This window comes from Sus scrofa, chromosome 6, assembly GCF_000003025.6.
Source record: "Sus scrofa isolate TJ Tabasco breed Duroc chromosome 6, Sscrofa11.1, whole genome shotgun sequence".
Classification (NCBI taxonomy): Eukaryota; Metazoa; Chordata; class Mammalia; order Artiodactyla; family Suidae; genus Sus; species Sus scrofa.
In genome coordinates this window covers 58635972-58654835 of record NC_010448.4, presented here as the reverse complement: position 1 = coordinate 58654835, position 18864 = coordinate 58635972, and the positions used below count along the sequence as shown (strand labels likewise).

Here is an 18864-nt window from a genome sequence, read left to right as displayed (position 1 = left end):
TAAGAACCATAACACCAATTTTGCACAATCTCTCCCAGACACCAGATGAGGAGGAAATGCTTTGTACTTTACGAGACCACATTCTAATGACAAACCTAAACAAAGACAATGCAAGACACACCACAAAATCTGCAGGCCAGTCTCCCCCGAGAGCATAAACGTGACCTTCAAATCAAATTTTACACTGTCTTTTCAAAGCACTACGCCACATCCAAGCGGAGCTTATCCCAGGCACGCAAGGCTGGTTTGATATGCAGAAATCAAACCACCACACTGACAATCCAAGAAAGACAAACCACCCGCTCGAGTCAGAGAGGGGCCCAATCAACCTCCACTCACGAGGAGCCACCCAACACAGCAAAACCCCTGGCACTCTAGTCCTAAAGGAGCTTCCTCAGTCAGACAGAAGACAGCGCCACGAGCCTGCAGAGAAGAGCATATCTAATGGCGAACAATGAACTGAGTGGGAAAATATAGAGGAGGCAGGTGCATACAAGGACCTGGAGCTCAGGAAAAAGGTCCTGTCTGGGCATTGGGGGGGCCTTGAAAGGCCCTCTTCTCCCAGCTTAGAGCCATCGTCCTGGTGGCCATCAGAGGGCGCAAGAGAGACGCAGCAGAGCCTGTCCTTGGACCAAGACCATGTTCAGAATGGGACACACTGTACTTTAAACTTTAAAAATGTATTCATGAAAAAAAACCCAGAATGAGGAGTTCCCGTCATGGCTCAGTGCTTAACGAATCCGACTAAAAACCATGAGGTTGCAGGTTTGATCCCTGGCCTTGCTCAGTGGGTGAAGGATCTGTCATGGCTGTGAGCTGTGGTGTGGGTCACAGATGCAGCTCGGATCCTGAGTTGCTGTGGCTCTGGTATAGACCGGTGGATACAGCTCTGATTCTACCCCTAGCCTGGGAAATTCCATATGCCGCTGCATTGCCCAAAGAAATAGCAAAAAGACAAAAAACAAAAATAAAAGCAAAAACTAAAACTAACACAGGATGAGACACACTATACAAATTCCAGTGGAACAGGGGGCATTATTTCCCTCCAATGAAGAGTCTGCCCTCGGGAAAGCCCATGCAAGGCCCACAAACACTGTGTGCCCAGCTGGACCAGCACAGGGTCTTTTTAAAGACCCTTCAGTTAGAGAGGCTGATAAAACAACGATATTTGGCCCAATTAACTTTCCTGCAAACTCCAGTGCCCTGATGAGTTGAAAAAACCGCAGATAAGCAAAAACCCAAGAAAAACCACTTTGAAATGGAGAATAAGGGCAGCTTCTCTTTAGCCCTGGCACCCCTCCCTGAGGCTGGCACAGCTCCACACTGAGAGGCCCCCGCCCTCTGCCCAGGCTTCCCCCTCCCTCTGAGGACAGTGAGTGAGGCTGCAGGTGATACCCCCAGCATTCAGGTGCTGCCTGAGAGACCTGCCTGCCACTCCACTCACAGCACGGGGAGGGCTGGGCTCCAGGCACACGTGGGGGCAGCAAAGAACTCGGAAAAGGGACAGGACTCTCAGCAGGGGCACAGCCAACCTGCAAGAACAAGGGGAGGGGCCCTCATCTGTAGGAGGAAGAGGGAGCTTGCCCCGTGCCTCAGCTTCCCCCTTCATCCCTCAGGGCTGAGGGAAGGGCCAAGGCAAGCAACTCGGCATCTTCTCCCCAGGAGGGAGGAAAGCAGAGTTGGCACGTCCACAGAAAATCTTTCAGAGCTTCCAGAATCTCTAACGGGCTGATGGGCAAACCCACAGACACCAGAGCAAAGCAACGAGAAACACAAAGACTCAGGGAAATGGGACACTGCCAACGCCACAGGATAAATCCCCATCAACGGACCAAAGCACATCAGACACCTGTGACTTGCCTGACGGATGAGGCGAAAGAATTGTCTTCGAGAAGCCGTGAGTTAATCCTTGACAGGGTGCCGAGAAGACACGACTGGGGCAGGACAGCCCTTCCATAAATAAATGATGGTGGGGACACGAGACATCCACACACAGGATGGCACGGGCCCCAGACTCATGCCACACACAAAACCCATTCAGGACTTAACCATGGCGAGCGCCCTGGTGGTGCAGCAGGGGAAGGACTGGCTCCCTGGCCCCAGAGCTCTGTATGTCCTTGGCTTGGCCAAAAAAAAAAAAAAAAAAAAAGGTTTAAAAACTTAAACACAGGACTGACACCATAAAAGTGCAAGAACAAAACACTGGAAAGGCTGCTGCTTCACCTCTTTTTTTTTTTTTTAATTTTGCGACACCTGTGACATATGGATGTTCCCCAGCCAGGGATGGAACATGCTACGCCACAGCAACGGCTTGAGCAGCTGCACAGACACCACCGGATCCTCAACCCAGTCCTAGCAAAGCTTCCTGACACAAGTTTGGACACGGCTTTTCGGTTACGACCCCAAAAGCACAAGCAACAAATACGTGAAGAGACAAGGAGGAGCCCATCAAATGAAAGCGACTACACACAAAAGAAACAGGCAACAGCATGAAGGAGCAGAAGCAAGAAGATCCCTGCAAACCGTCTCTCTAACAAGCCGTCACCTCCCCAGACACAGGGGGAGCACACACAACTCCATGCAAAGCGGTAACAAGCCGCTTTTCATGGGGCAATGCACCTGAAGAGACGTTTCTCAAAAGAAGATCCAAATGGCCAAACAGTCCCTGAAAAGCTGCGGCCCCTCACCGACCAGCAGGGAAACCCTGGTCAAAACCACAGGGAGGGAGGGAGTTCCCTGACGGTCTAGGACTTAGGACCCAGCGCTCTCCCCGCTGACCCAGGTTCAATCCCTGCTCTTGGAACGGAGATCCCACCTCAAACTGCAGTCGCCATGCATATATAAATACAGGTGTTAAATGGGGGCCTCCTTCCTCTCGGGGCAAATCATGAAACACACACGGGGAGAGACCCCCTCGCACCTGTTACAACAGCTGGTGGGAAAAGACCCAGGGCAGCAAGGCTGACAAACACGTGCAGAAAAGAGGGCCTTGGGCATGGTTGGTGGGAACGCAAACATCTGTCAAAGAGAAGGAGAGAGACAGACCGGCCACATGCAGCTATTTCCCATCTTGATCTATGTCCCCAGCAGGTGACATCAGCGTCACAGAGAGACACCTGCACATCCCTGTCCACTGCTGTATCCCTCACGACAGCCAGAGCCGAGCCACGGAAACCACCTCGACGTCTGTTGGCAGATGAATGGGTCAGAAAATATCACTCACACTCACACACACACACACACACACACACACACACACACACACAGAGATGTGAACTATGTGACTGTGGTGACTATTTCACAATGAAAAATGAATCAAAACATCACCTGGTGAAGTTCCCATCAGGGATCAACGGAAACCAACCTGACGAGCATCCATGAGGAAGGAGGGCTGATCCATGGCCTCGCTCAGTGGGTTAAGGGTCCCACATTGCCGTGAGCTGTGGTGTGGGTCACACATGTGTCTCCAATCCAGAGGGGTTGTGGCTGTGGCCCAGGCTGGCAGCTGCACCCCAATTCCACCCCTAGCCAGGGAACCTCCAAATGATTCGGGTGCGGCCCTAAACCGAAAACAATAAAGAATCCACTGGTACCTCTTCCGCATGTACAATTTCCGCCAGTTGCATCTCATTAAAGCTGAAGACTCTGGTTTCATTTAATCTGACCAAGTATGTGGGAAGGTCCCCGCTCTGATTGGCGCCGGTCGCTCCCACGCTGCTCTTTTGGAACAAGCACGCCTTCCCCTCCCGCTTCAGAGGGGACTCGGTTCCAGGCATCGCGTCCTGGATGCTGAGCACTCCTACACACGAGTGTGTGTGTGTGCGCGTGTGCGCGTGTGCACGCCTCGGGCACGTGTGCAGGCGTGTCCGTGTGGGCGCGAGTGTGTCTGCGGCACGTCCCACAGCTTCGATGCCATGTCTCCCTCCCTGTCGCATCTCACTCTCTCCAAGACATCACCTCGTGCTCCTCTCATGAGCGGGAAACCCTCACTGGGAACTCGCCTTCTTTCGCTCTCAGTCCATCAGGTCAGCGGAAAACGTTTGCTTCCTTCAAAGAACGTGTGTCACGTGGGGAAAGGAGAGGCAAGGAAAGGGCTGGTGACGGGATCCCCGCCCCCAAGCCCTCCTTCTCTCTGGTGAAGATGCAGCCTGCGGCGCCCCCCGGCGGCGCAGCCTGGGAAGGACCCGGCCTTGTCACTGCTGGGGTCTGGCTTCCACCCCAACAGGCCTGGGTCTGGCCACAACAGATGCAGCCTGAGGAGTGGGGGAGACCCAGCTCGACAGGGTCCGAGGTGCCAGGATCTCTCTGTGTTCAGGGATTTCCCCCCTGATGACCCGGGCCCTGTAGACCCTTACAAACAGGTGGGCTCCCAATACACGCTCTCACCATTCATTCCTTGATGTGCTTCTCCAGTATCTTCGGGCATCACTTTCCGGTACGGTGGCGTCGCAGCCCAATGTTAGCTCGTCATTCTCTCCGTGGTACCTTTCAGTTTCCAGAGGAAGACATTTAGGACATTTTTAGGGCCCCTCGCCAGTCCTCCTTGAATTTTTTAAGTAGAAATGTCCATACAGTAGAATTAGCCATTTTAAAGTGTACAATTCAGGGCAGCAAACGGTTTTTCTAATTTGCCCTTCATTGTCTTCATTACCAGTAAGGCTCAAGATATAGAAGTCTATATATATATATATATATATATATATTTTTTTTTTTTTTTTTGCTTTTTAGGGCCCACCCACGCATATCGTGGTTCCCAGGTATGAGGTCGAACGGGAGCCACAGCTGCTGGCCTACACCCCAACCACAGCCGCAGCCACGCCAGATCCAAGCCACATCTGTGACCACCACAGCTCAATACAATGCTGGATCCTTAACACATAGAGCCTGGCCAGGGATCCAACCTACAACCTCATGGTTCCTAGTCGGTTTCCTTTACACTGCGCCATAGCGGGAACTCCCAGATGTCCCTTTTAAATCTTGCATTTTAGCACCGGGCTGGTCTGTCTTCACCTCTGCAAAACGCTCAGCTCTTTCTTTCTCTCTCTCTCTCATTCCCTCCACAGCATATGGAAGTTTCTGGGGCCAGGGAGCAAATCCAAGCCACAGCACCTGCGGCAACACCAGAACCTGTAACTTTCTGCACCTGGCTGGGGATCCAATGTCCGCCTCCACAGACACCCGAGCCACTGCAGTCAGATCCTGAACTCACATCCACACAGAGTGAAATCCGGGTGCTTGTGTCCTGAGCAGGAGCTTCTTTCCTTCTGACGCTCACAGCAGACACCAAGGAGGCCCTCCCATCTTCGCCTCCAGGAGCTGGAACTTCACTTCTCACCTCTCTGCGCAGCCTTCTGGAACCGCTCCAAGATTCCCTTTCCTCTTGCACCAAGGGCCTCACTCGCGAGCTCCTCCTGCGATCAAGGGTCTCATGTGTTGATGCCACTGCATTTGTCATTGCCAACACTTCTGTTTCAGAAACTGCTGGGGCTTCTAGCACATAGCCGGGGCTTGCTGCCACTTCCTTTCTAGAGACGGGAACGCGCTCCATGCAGGAGGGCGCCCCGGGTTTCCCCCACTGACGCCTCGCCTCGCACGGACTGGCCCCCTTCCTCTGCAGCCTGCGGTCCGCGGCCCGGTCCCCCTCCGGAGGGGCCCTGGTCGCCCGCTGGGGCGCACACCCAGCCTGCAGAGCAGGCTTCTCCCAGGGCTCTCCTCCCAGGGCGCTCCAGCCGCTCAGGGCCCGCGGGGCCCGCGGGGTCCAAGGTCTCAGACGCAGCACCTGCTGGAGGGGCTGCCGGCAGGATGCCCAGGCAAGCCTCGCGCCCGCGCCACGCGGAGGTGCACAGCCGCCCACACTGTCTGCGCTCGGTTTCAGGCCCACGGGGGCCGCGGCTCAGCGCTGCCATGGGTCTGGGTCCGCGAGCAGAGCCACCTCACCCAGGACCCGCCCAGAAACACGGGGGACACAGGGGCACAACGTCCACCGTCACCTGTAGCCCTGAGCCCTCCCCACTGTGAGCAGCTGGGGTCCCCCTCCCCGAGGCCCCCAGATGACCCGGACCCCCGGGGCCTCTCCACTCCTTCCCTGTGTCGCTCTCCACTCTGGGAACTTTCTTCCCCTTCTTCTGCCTGGGCCTGTGGCTACCTGGGTCACAAATGGTCTGAGGGGCCTTTCTCAGGGTTCACAGCAGAGCCCAGCTCAGGGGGGGATGGGGGGCCCACAGCAAGCATCCACTTTGCCAGGGAGTCTGAGCCCACGGCCCTTTCATGTCCCAACCCGGTCCTTCTGTCACTAGTCGGGAAGGTAACATGTCCGGTCCTCCAGGGGACCCAGTCACCGCTCAGCCCACAGCCCCTCCCAGGAGTGGGGTTCCTGACCACAGGCGGAGGAGGAAACTCAGGCTCAGAGAAAGGACACTTCTCTCGAGGCTCCAGGAGCAGAGGCGACACTTGAAGGAAGTGGTTTCCTTCAAAGGAAGCCCTCACCCACATCAGGGTCCTCTAAAGCTGCAAGGCAGGACCTCGGCAGGAGGAGGAGGCCCCACTCGGGGACCAAGGGGCAGGAAGGGGCAGGAAGAGCTCAGGGCCTGAGCCCACGGAGGTGGGTGGACGCTGTTGCAGGAGAGACACAGAGAAGCCCCTGGAGGGGCTGGGACAGACGGAAGCCCGCCCTCCGGGCCAGGAGCAGAGGAGCCTCTCCTTCCCACATCTTCCTTCTTCCCCTCCCAGCTCACTGCCACCTTGCCTGAGCTGGACTTGGATGCCACACACAGGTCCGCACTGCTCTGAGCCCTGGCTGTGGTGGGCACCTGCATCTTCCCTGAAGCATCGCCAGGGTCTGTGGCCCCGGCCACTCCCAGCACCCACAGGGACGTGCTGGTGGGCGGGCTGGGGAGGGAGCAGACCCCAGGGGGAGCCTCTCAGAGGAAAGGATGGGCCCTGGTCCCCATCCTTCCTGGGGAGTTTTGGGCATGGCTCAGTGGTAACAAAACCGGGCCTTGCTTAGTGGGTTAAGATGCCAGTGTGGCCACAAGCTGCGGTGTAGGACACAGATGCAGCTCGGATGCTGTGTTGCCATGGCTGTCTTGCAGGCTGGCACCTGCGAGCTCTGATGCCACCATAGCCTGGGAAATTCCATATGCAGCAACAGGGGCCCTTAAAAGACCAGGAAAAAAAAAAAAAAGGCAGTTCCCCTTTCTGTGGGGCTGCAGATCTGACAGCCCCGTGACAGGAAGGACTAGCCTCTGAGGGGCCACACCCTGGGCCCTGTCTGTCCTGAGGGCGCCGGGCTCTACTCTAGCTGCACAGCCTGGACCACGGGGAGGAGACGCCATGACCCCCACGCTCCCGGGCCTGCTCTGCCTCGGTGAGATGCAGGGCGAGGGGAAGCCCTGCTCCGGGGGGGACCCGCCCCCTCCCCACACCAGCCTGTGCTCTTGGGACACCAGCACCCAGGGGGCGCCCGGGCACGAGGAGTTCTGCTCAGAGTCCAGGGCGAGACCTCACGGGTACTCTCTTCCAGGGCTGAGTGTGGGCCTGGGGACCCAGGTGCAGGCAGGTGAGTCAGTGCCCAGGGGTCCCAGCGCCTCCTCTCCTCCGTGGGGACAAGGGGCCACCCCAGGCACTGGGCATGGAGACGGCAGGGAGGGGTTGGAGGGGGGGGAGTCAGGCAGGGTTGGGCTGAGACCTGGGGGCCTGGGGGTGTGGAGGTCTTGTGACCTGGTCTCTCACGTCCTTCCAGGGACCCTGCCTAAACCCACCCTGAGCCAGGCCCTATGGTCTCGTGGTATAGCCCTGTGACCATGTGGTGTCAGGGGACCCTGGGGGCCCAGGAGGTCCATCTGGATAAAGAGGGAAGCCCAACTCCCTGGGACAGACAGACCCCACAGGAGGCTGGGGACAAGGCCATGTTCTCCATCAGACACATGACTGAGGACTACACAGGGAGATACCGCTGTTACTACATCAGCCCCACTGGCAGGTCAGAGCCCAGTGACGCCCTGGAACTGGTGGTGACAGGTGAGACGACACTCAGGGGGCCCAGCCTCAGGCTCTGCCCTCATGCAGGGGTCTGCTCTCAGGGTGGGTACCTCTCATAGCCCAGCTCTGGGGGAGCTCAGGGGCCATGAGCCCCATGTCACAACCTGCCTCCTTCTCTCCTAGGAGCCTCCAAAAAACCCGCCCTCTCAGCCTTGCCCAGCCCTGTGGTGGCCTCAGGAGGGAACGTGACCCTCCAGTGTGGCTCACGGCACGGATATGACAGGTTCATCCTGACTAAGGAAGGAGAACACAAGTCCTCCTGAACCCTGGACACACAGAGACACCCCGATGGGCAGACCCGGGCCCTGTTCCCTGTCGGCCCCGTGACCCCCAGCCACAGGGGGACCTTCAGATGCTATGGCTATTTCAGAGACAAACCCCAGGTGTGGTCAGAACCCAGTGACCCCCTGGAGCTCCTGGTCTCAGGTGAGGGGGGCCCATCCTGGTCCCAGAGGCTTTGGGGCTCCAGGCAGGTCCCTGTGGGCCTGGCTCAGAGCAGAGCCCCATGTGAGGGGGAGGCTCAGGGGGTGGGGCTCCTGGACAAGAACCCAGAGTGTGAGAGACAGTGAGACCTGGAGGTCAGGGGGGACAAGGGGGTCATGGGGGAAGCAGCCCCTATGGGCTCTCTCTCCCCAGGGGGCTCTGGGAAGCCCTCCCTCCTGACCACGCAGGGCCCTGTCGTGGCCTCTGGACAGAGCCTGACCCTCCAGTGTCGCTCTGCCATCAGCTATGACAGGTTCGCTCTGGCCAAGGAGGGGGCACGGGGCCTCGGCCAGTGCCCTGCCTGGCAGCCCCAGGCTGGGCTCTCTCAGGCCCACTTCCCTCTGAGTGAGTAAGCAGCCTCCATGGGGGCCGGTACAGATGCTACGGTGGACACAACCTCTCCTCCCTGTTGTCGGCCCCCAGTGACCCCCTGGACATCCTGGTGGCAGGTGAGGAGCCAGCGGGTCAGACGGGGACCCACACTCTACACAGGCCCTGCTGGGGGAGCCCCAGGGGGGATGCCGGGACCAGGGGGAGGGGCCCCAGGGAGGGAGGGACAGCCAGCCTGGAGATCAGGGGGATGGAGAGGCTCAGAGAAACACAGACACACACAGAGGAGGGTGCTCAGAGAGGCCCTGCCGAGTCTCTGTTCAGAACCAGGCCGGCCGGCAGCCCCTCACCCCTTCCCTCTCTCCAGGACAGCTAATTTGCACAGCCTACATCTCCGTGCAGCCGGGCCCCTCGGTGGCCACAGGACACAACGTGACCCTGCTGTGTCGGTCATGGAGTCGGATGGACACTTTCCTTCTGTCCAAGGAGGGGGCGGCCCATGCCCCACTGCGTCTTAGGTCACAGCCCCGAGCTGGGCAGAACCAGGCCCAGTTCTTCATGGGCCCTGTGACCTCGGCCCACGGGGCACCTACAGGTGCTATGGCTCACGCAGCAAGGACCCCTACCTGCTGTCACAGCCCAGTCAGCCCCTGGAACTCATGGTCTCAGGTGAGGGGACCCTGACCTTGTCCTGAGCTCAGCCATCCCAGGATTCTGTCCCCTGAGAGCTCCTGGCTAGGGTGGGAGTGAGGGGACCTGCCCCTCAGAGGCTCTGCCGTCCCCACCTACCCCTCCCCTCCCCGATCCTGAAGGTGCCAGGCGGGCACCGTGAGGGTCTTGGGGAGGACACAGGGAAGGTGCCGGGAGAGTTTAGGGAGGCAAGGACTCTACCGGCAGCCCGAGCCCCCGCCCCTTCCTGGCCACATTCCCAGGACCCCTGGGAGCCCGGGTCCCCACCCCAGACACCAATTCAACCCCAAAGACAGTTTTGAGTCACAGAGGAGCAAATGCTGCTCAGAGGCTGAAGGACAGGCTGGTTGTCCAAGGCGATGGGGTTGGCCAGAGATGTGGGGGGGACCCCAGGGCTCCAGGGGCTCTGAGGGGGGTGGGTGAAGGGGGTCATGGGGAGGGAGATGTTGGGACCCACCCCCTCACCTCACATCCTGACCCCCAGGAGGCTCCCAGGATCAGCCTCCCCCCCACGGACTCAGACCCCCACAGGGGTCACTGCGGGTCTGTGGGGGGGCCACGGGGCATGGTGGGGTCACACCCCACTGACCAGCTGAGCTTCCTGTTCTCAGGGGAGGGGTCCTGAGTCTGCCCTGTTGGAGCTCAGTCAGCACAGGGTCCTGACCCCAGAAACGTCTGAGACACTCATACAAGAGGGGACACAGGACAGACTCCACAGAGGGGGACACAGAACCCAGGGAAGGGCTGCGTGTCCCCAACTCCACACTCACACCCCCACTTCATGATTCTCAGGACCAGCAGACACCATCCGCCCATCACAAAACCACTCAGATCCCACGAGCGGTGAGGAGGAGGAATCCTCAGTTATGGGGCTGGGTTCTGGGGTGCATGTCCTATAAAGGGGAGGCTGTGCCCAGGATTCTGGGGGGACTGGGGTCTGCCCTCACCTCTGTGACCTCTCTGTCCACAACCCCTAGCCTCTCCCCCACAAGACTACACAGTGGGGAACCTCGTCCGGATGGCCACGGCTGCCCTGATCCTGCTGGGCCTCGGGATTCTGCTCTTCCAGGCTCAACACGGCCATGGAGGAACCCAAGACGTGACCAGGAGCTGAGCACAGAGGCCACAGGGCACTGTCCAGAGTGGCAGAGCCTTGAAATGAGCCGATGGGCCCAGGAGGTTCTGGAAGAGAATCCGCAGTGATGTGAGAACTGCCTGCTGAGACCACGGAGGGAGAGACGGGGTGTGGGTGCAGGGGGAGGACTGGGGAGTCCCTGTGCCGGGCTCTGCCTCTGTTAAACCGAGGTGCTCTCCTCCTCCACGGACGCCTCTCCCTGACGGCCTATCTTCTCTCACCTGGGACATGAGGTGCAGCCCACACGGCAGGTGTGTGCCCACACCTGACACACCTGCGTGCTCTGGTCCACTTTCACGTAATATGTTTTGCTTTATTTTTAATGAGCATCCTCACTGCTGTGTGCTGGTGACCGCGATCCCTTCACTCTGAAATAGAATGTGGATCGTGTAACGGAATAAATGGATGAATCTGTGGCCCAATTTGGAACACACACATTCACAAGGATTCCCTAAAACCCTCTCTTGCCCCATCAAGCCTTCCTTTCCCCGTGAGATGATACCTGGTGCTTCTCCAGAAACACCTGCACTCTGCAGGAACAGCCTGGCGTCTGGGGTGACAGCCAGGTGCTGTGCTGAGAAACAGACTTTGAGAATATATCATTTCTGGAGCTCCCATTGTGGCGCAGAGGAAATGCATCCAACTAGGAACCAGGATGTTTCGGCTCCGATCCATGGCCTCGCTCAGTAGGTTAAGGATCTGGCATTGCCATGAGCAGCGGTGTAGATTACACACACGGCGCGGATCCCACATTGCTGTGGCTGTGGCGTAGGCCAGCAGCTACAGCTCCAATCAGACCCCTAGCCTGGGAAACTCCATATGCCGGGGGTGCAGCCCTAAAAATACAAAATATATATATGTATTTTTAAAAGGCCATGCTTGTGGCCTTTGTCTGTTCTTAGATTATCTCTTCCTGGCCAATGTCAAGGTACCCGTGCAAATGCACTAATGGCAGAGGTGGGAAGTAGTGAAGAGAGTTGAGTGATGGGAGTTCCCGTCGGGGCTCAGCAGAAACAAATCGATGAGTATCCATGAAGACACAGGTTTGATCCCTGGCCTTGCTCAGTGGGTTAAGGATCCAGTGTTGCCCTGAGCTCTAGTATAGGCTGCAGACAGGGCTCAGATCCTGCGTGGCTGTGGCTGTGGCTGTGGCATAGGCAAGTGGCTACAGCTCCAATTCTACATCTAGCATGGGATCCTCCATATGCCACAGATGCAGGCCTAAAAAGACACACAAAAAGGGGGGGGGGGTTGTGATGAATCAGCTGGAGCACACCTCATGGATGACGACGATGCTGGGCACAGGCGTGTCGTTTACACTAAACATCAAGACAAGACCATTTCCACTTCAGTTTGATGCCCAGTGTCCATGAACAAATGATGCCAAAATCCCAGTGCGTCCCCACGAAAGGGAAAAGATACAGCCAGAAAAATATCAACTGTGGGAGATAACATTCAGTCCTGTGCGTCCCCACACATACTTGGCAGGAGGACTAACTGCTCCCACCCGTCTGGGATGTAACAATTACCAGTCACAAGGAGGAGACACACAGCTCCGACCCGCCGTTTTATGACCTGGAAGAACACGTGGGCATAACCACTCATATATGTGGGTGAGCCTATGGACGGAAGGGCGGTTACAAGAAAAAACCCCAGAAGTGAATCTCACCAAAAAGGAATGACTCCTGTACAATGTGACAGAGTTTTGCATGACAGAGAGAGTCTCAAACTTCGACGTTCACGATCCTGGTGACGGATGTCCGAGCACGATGGGGAACAAGTGAGGACAGATGTGATAGTGTGTGTGCCCAGGGCTCCAGCTCATCCAATTCGAGAGGAGACAGCAGGTCCTCCTGGGGCGGGGATTGGTCGAATTCCATCAAGAGAGGAGGGGCAATGCCACGTGGCCCCGTGGTTGTCACACACCAGGTGAGGATGTGCTGGCAGGTGCAGAGCACAGGGGCGAGAACACCGGCCACGCCCTGCTGACACGACTTTGGGGACGCCCGTCTACCCCTCGTCACGGGGAAGTGGTGGGCTTTGCTCCATTCCCTGTCGTCACGGGCACACAGTTCAGTGAGGTGGGGCTGGAGCAGGGTGTCAAAGCCACCCCTACACTAGTGACCGATTTACAACAAGTGGCGGTGCATCCGGGAGAGCAAACCCCTCACAGGCTGACGCTGTCTTTCCCAAACACCTTGACCTCACCTGCCTGATCAGCATCCCCTGAGTCCAATCGGACACTGAGCTGCTGCCCAGGTGAGAGTCCAGGGCTCTGAGCAAACACTTTGCCCAACAGCAGGGGGCATGCAATGCAGGACGGAGCCTGGGTCCCTGTGAGATGATGAACGTTTCACACAAAAGATGTGCACTTTGTATGGAGGCCACCAAGGTGGACGTGAGGGGTCCACCGCATGGGCAGGCGTGTGGCGATCACAGAAAGCCTGGTTCCAGATTCAGCGTCTTCAGGTGCCTGGGGTCTCTTGGCTTGGCAGCGGGGAACACAGAAAGGAAAGAGCTCTTGGGACAGAATGCTTCCCCTTCCTGAAAAATCCCTGGGTCAAGGTCCTCTGAGGACAAACTAGAAAGAGCCAAACAAATATGTAGAGGACGGGCTGCAAAATTTTGGGGGGCACGCAAAGGAAGTCACAGGGCCCGTGAGTGCCCGTGATGGTGCATTAAGGATCTGGCATTCCTGCAGCTGCCATGTTAGGAAAGTTTTCAGCTATGAGACTTTATATTGTTGATGCTGAAGATGAGGCAAGGCATTGGAAATAAACTGGAGGCAAAGATGGATAACTTAGAGGAAACAATGAGCAAAGAGATACAAGATAGAAAACTTAAACAAGAAGAGATGCAAAATACAATAACTGAAATAAAAACTCACTAGAAGCAGCTAACAGCAGAATACAGGAGGCAGAAGAACAAATAAGTGAGGTGGAGGACAGATTAGTGGAAAATATGGATGCAAAACAGAAAAGAGAAAAATGATTGAAAACAGATGAAGAGAGTCTCAGAGAACTCTGGGACAACACTAAACACACCAACATCCATATTATAGGGATGCCAGAAGAAGAAGAAGAGAGAGAGAGAAGGGGACAGAGAAGATATTCCAAGAGATAATAGCCGAAAACTTCCCTAACATGGGAAAGGAATCACTCACTCACATCCAGGAAGCACAACTACCATATAAAAGAAACCCAAGGAGGAATACACCAAGACACATATTAATCAAACTGACCAAGATTAAAGACAAAGAGAAAATATGGAAAGCAGCTAGGAAAAGAAACAGAGAACATACAAGGGAACCTCCATAAGGTTATCAGGAGATTTTTTCACACACACTCTGCAGGCCAGAAGCCAGTGGCATGATATACTTAAGGTGATGAAAGGAAAACACCTCCAACCAAGATCACTTTACCCAGCAAGGCTCAAATTCAGATTTGAAGGAGAAAACAAAAGCTTCACAGATAAGAAAAAGCTGAGAGAATTCAGCAACATTGAACCAGCCTTACAACAAATACTAAAGGAACTTCTCTAGGCAGAAAAGAAAAGACAGCAGCAAGAACCAAAAATACCACAAAGGACAAGGCTCACCAGAAAAGGTATATATACAGTAAAGGAGTTCCCATCGTGGCGCAGTGGTTAACGAATCCGACTAGGAACCATGAGGTTGTGGGTTCGATCCCTGCCCTTGCTAAGTGGGTTAATGATCCGGCATTGCTGTGAGCTGTGGTGGAGGTCACAGATGCGGCTTGGATCCCGTGTTGCTGTGGCCCTGGTGTAGGCTGGCAGCTACAGCTCCAATTGGACCCCTAGCCTTGGAACCTCCATATGCCGCGGGAGTGGCCCAAGAAATGGCAAAAAGACAAAAAAAAAAAAGAAAAAAGAAAAGGTATATATACAGTAAAGATACAAAATCACCCATGCACAATTATGCCTCAAAATCAGAAATCATGACAAGAGGAGGGTACAAATGCAGGTCACTGGAGATGAACTTGCAATTAAGAGACCAACAACTTAAAAGAATCTCATATGTGTGTGTGTTTGTGTGTGTGTGTGTGTGTGTGTATACTATTCTATCAAAACTTCAAAATAACTGCAAACCAAAAATCGACAGTTGACACACAAACAAATAAGAAAAATCAACACAAATACAACACTAAAGATAGTCAGCAAACCAGAAGAGGAGAGAACAAGAGAAGAAGGGAAGAAAAAAGAGCAACACAAATCCAAAGCAATGAATACAATGGCAATAAGAACATACATTCAATCATTACCTTAAATCTGAATGGACTAAATGCCCCAAACAAAATACAAGAGACTGGCGGAATGGATACAAAAACAAGATCCATATCTATGCTGTCTTCAAGAGACCCATTTCACTTCTAGGGACACATACAAATTGAAAGGGAGAGGATGGAAGAAAATACTCCATGCAAACGGGAATCAAAAGAAAGCTGGAGTCACAATACTCATATCAGACAAAATAAACTTTAAAATGAAGAATATTTTAAGGGACAAAGAAGGTCACTACATAATGATCAAAGGATCAATCCAAGAAGAAGATATAACAATTGTAAATATCTACCCACCCAACATAGGTTCACCACAATATACAAGCCAACTGCTAACGACCTTAGAAAGACAAATCGACAGTAACACCATAATAGTGGGGGACGTTACATCCCACTTACAGCAATGGACAGATCATCCAAACAGAAAATCCATAAGGAAACACAGGCCCTGAATGAAGCATTAGACCAGATGGACTTCGTAGATATTTACAGGACAATCTATCCAAAAGCAACAGAATACACAGCCTTCTCAAGTGCACATTGAACATTCACTAAGATGGGTCACATCCTGGACTACAAGTCCAACCTCGGTAACTTTAGGAAAATTGAAATCATATCAAGCATCTTTTCTGACCACAATGCTATAAATGATTGGAAATCAACAACAAGAAAAAAAAAACTGCTAAAAACACAAACACGTGGAGACTCAACAACATGCTACTAACCAACCAATGGATCACTGAAGAAATCAAAGAGGAAATTAAATAATACCTAGCAGCAAATGACAACAAAGATACGACACTCCAAAACCTATGGGATGCAGCAAAAGCCGTTCTAAGAGCAAAGTTTATAGCAATACAAGTCCACTTCAGGAAACAAGAAAAAGCTCAAATAAAAGCTAACTTTACATCTAAAGCAGCTCAAGAGAGAAGAACAGACAAGACCTAAAGTTCAGAGAAGGAAAGAAATCATAAAGATCAGAGCAGAAATCAATGAAATAGAAACAAAGAAAACCATAGAAAAGATCAATGAAACGAAAAGCTGGTTCTTTGAAAAGATCAACAAAATCAATAAACCCTTAGCCAGACTTAAAAGAAGAGAGAAGACTCAAATCAATAAAATTAGAAACGAAAAAGGAGAAGTAACAGCAGACATCACAGAAATACAAAGGATCATAAGACACGACTATAGGCAACCATACGCCAATAAAACGGGAAACCTAGAGGAAATGAACAAATTCTTAGGAAAGTACAATCTTCCAAGACTAAATCAAGATGAAATAGAAAAGATGAATGGACCCATCACAAGAACTGAAATTGAAACTGTGATTTTAAAACTACCAACAAACACTAGTCCAGGACCACATGGTTTCACAAGCGAATTCTATCAAACATTGAGAGATGAGCTGACGCCTAACCTTCTGAAACAGTTTCCAAGAAATTGTACATGAAGGGGTACTCCCAAACTCATTTTATGGGGCCACCATCACCCTGATACCAAAACCAGACAAAGATACCACCAAAAAAGAAAACTACAGGCCAATTTCACTGATGAACATCGATGCAAAAATCCTCAACAAAATACTAGCAAACCAAATCCAAAAATTCATTAAATGGATTGTACATCATGATCAAGTGGGATTCATCCCAGGGATGCAAGGGCTCTTCGATATCCACAAATCCATCAGTGTGATACACCACATTAACAAACTGAAGAATAAAAACCATATGGTCCTCTCCATAGATGAAGAACAAGCCTTTGACAAACTCCAACACCCATTTCTGATAAAAACCCTTCAGAGAATGGGCATAGAGAGAACCTACCTCGACATAATAACGGCCATATATGACAAACCCACAACAAACATCCTTCTCAATGGTGAAAAGATGAAAGAATTCCCACCGAGATCAGGAACAAGACAAGGATGCCTGCTCTCGCCACTACGCTTCAACATTGTTTTGGAAGTCCTAGCCACAGCAATCAGAGAAGTAAAAGAAATAAAAGGAATCCAAATTGGAAAGGAAGAAGTAAAACTATCACTATTTGCAGATGACATGATACTATACCTAGAGAATCCGAAAGACTCGACCAGAAAACTGGTAGAGCTCATCCACAAATCTGGCAAAGTCGCAGGATACAAACTTAATACACAGAAATCAATGGCATCTCTATACACCAACAATGAAAGATCAGGAAGAGAAATTAGGGAGGCAATCCCGTTTACCATCACATCCAAAAGAATAAAATACCTAGGAGTGAACCTACCTCAAGAGACAAAAGACCTATACTCTGAAAATTATAGGACACTGATGAAAGAAATCACAGATGACACAAATAGATGGAAAGACATACCATGCTCTTGGATTGGAAGAGTCAAGATTATCAAAATGACGATACTACCCAAGGCAATCTACAGATTCAATGCAATCCCTATCAAATTACCAAGGACATTTTTCACTGAACTGGAACAAAATATTTTAAAGGTTGTTTGGAAGCACAAATGACCCAGAATAGCCAAAGACATCCTGAAAAAGAAGAAAGGGGCTGGAAGAATCAGGCTCCCGGACTTCAGACTATACCACAAAGCTACAGTCATCAAAACTGACATAGAGATCAGTGGAACAGGATAGAAAGCCCAGAATTCAACCCACGCACCACAGCCAACTCATCTAGGACAAAGGAGGCAAGAACATACAATGGAGAAAGGACAGCTTGTTCATTAAGTGCTGCTGGGAAAACTGGTCAGCCACATGGAAAAGAATGAAATGAGAACACTCCCTAACACCATCCACAAACATAAACTCCAAAAGGATTAAAGACCTAGATATAAGACCAGACACTATCAAACTCTTAGAGGAAAACATAGGCCAAACACTCTCTGGCATAAATGAGGCAACATCTTCTCAGATCCACCTCTTAGAGTATTGACAATAAAAACAAAAATAAATGAATGGGATCTAATCAAACTTCAAAGTTTCTGCACAGCAAAGGAAACCTTAAACAAAACATAAAGACAACCCACAGAAGGAGAGAAAATCTTTGCAAGTGAATCCACTGACAAGGGATTCATCTCCAAAATTTATAAACACCTTCTGCAGTTCCATACCAAAGAAACAAACAACCCCATCAAAAAATGGGCAGAGGATCTAAACACACAGTTCTCCAAAGAAGACATACAGATGGCCAATAAACACATGCAAAGATGTTCAACATCACTCGTCATTAGAGAGATGCACATCAAAACCACTATGAGGTACCACCTTACACCAGCCAGAATGGCCAGCATCAAAAAGTCCATAAACAATAAGTGCTAGAAAGGGTGTGGAAAAAAAGGATCCCTAGTAAACTGTTGGGGGGATTGTAAATTGGTGCAACCACTGTGGAAAACAGGATGGAGATTCCTCAGAAAATTAAAGATAGAACTACCATTTGACCCAGCAATCCCACTCCTGGGCATCTACCCAGAGAAAACCATGACTCGCAAAGACACATGTACTCCAGTGTTCAAGGCAGCACTATTCACAATAGCCAAGACATGGCAACAATCTAAATGTCTATTGACAGAGGAGTGGATCAAGGAGATGTGGTGCATATACACAATGGAAAATCAATCAGCCATTAAAAGGAATGAAATAATGGCCATTCTCAGCAACACGGATGAACCTAGAAATGATCATGCTAAGTGAAGTCCGTCAGACAAGGAGGCACCGACATCAAATGCTTTCACTGACATGTGGAATCTGAAAAATGGACAGAATGAACTTCTTTGCAGAACAGATGCTGACTCACAGACTTTGAGACTCTGGAGGAGACAGTTTGGGGGGTGGAGGGATGCGCTGGGGGTGTGGGATGGAAATCCTGTGAAACTGGACTGTGATGATCATTGTA

General features: G+C 52.3%; 2 pseudogenes; both read left to right on the top strand.

Annotated features, from left to right (window-relative positions):
• The window catches only part of LOC110261045, a 70844-nt pseudogene that overhangs the window by 44962 nt on the left and 7018 nt on the right, over positions 1–18864 (top strand).
• Positions 7255–11493, top strand: LOC100622358 (annotated as a pseudogene).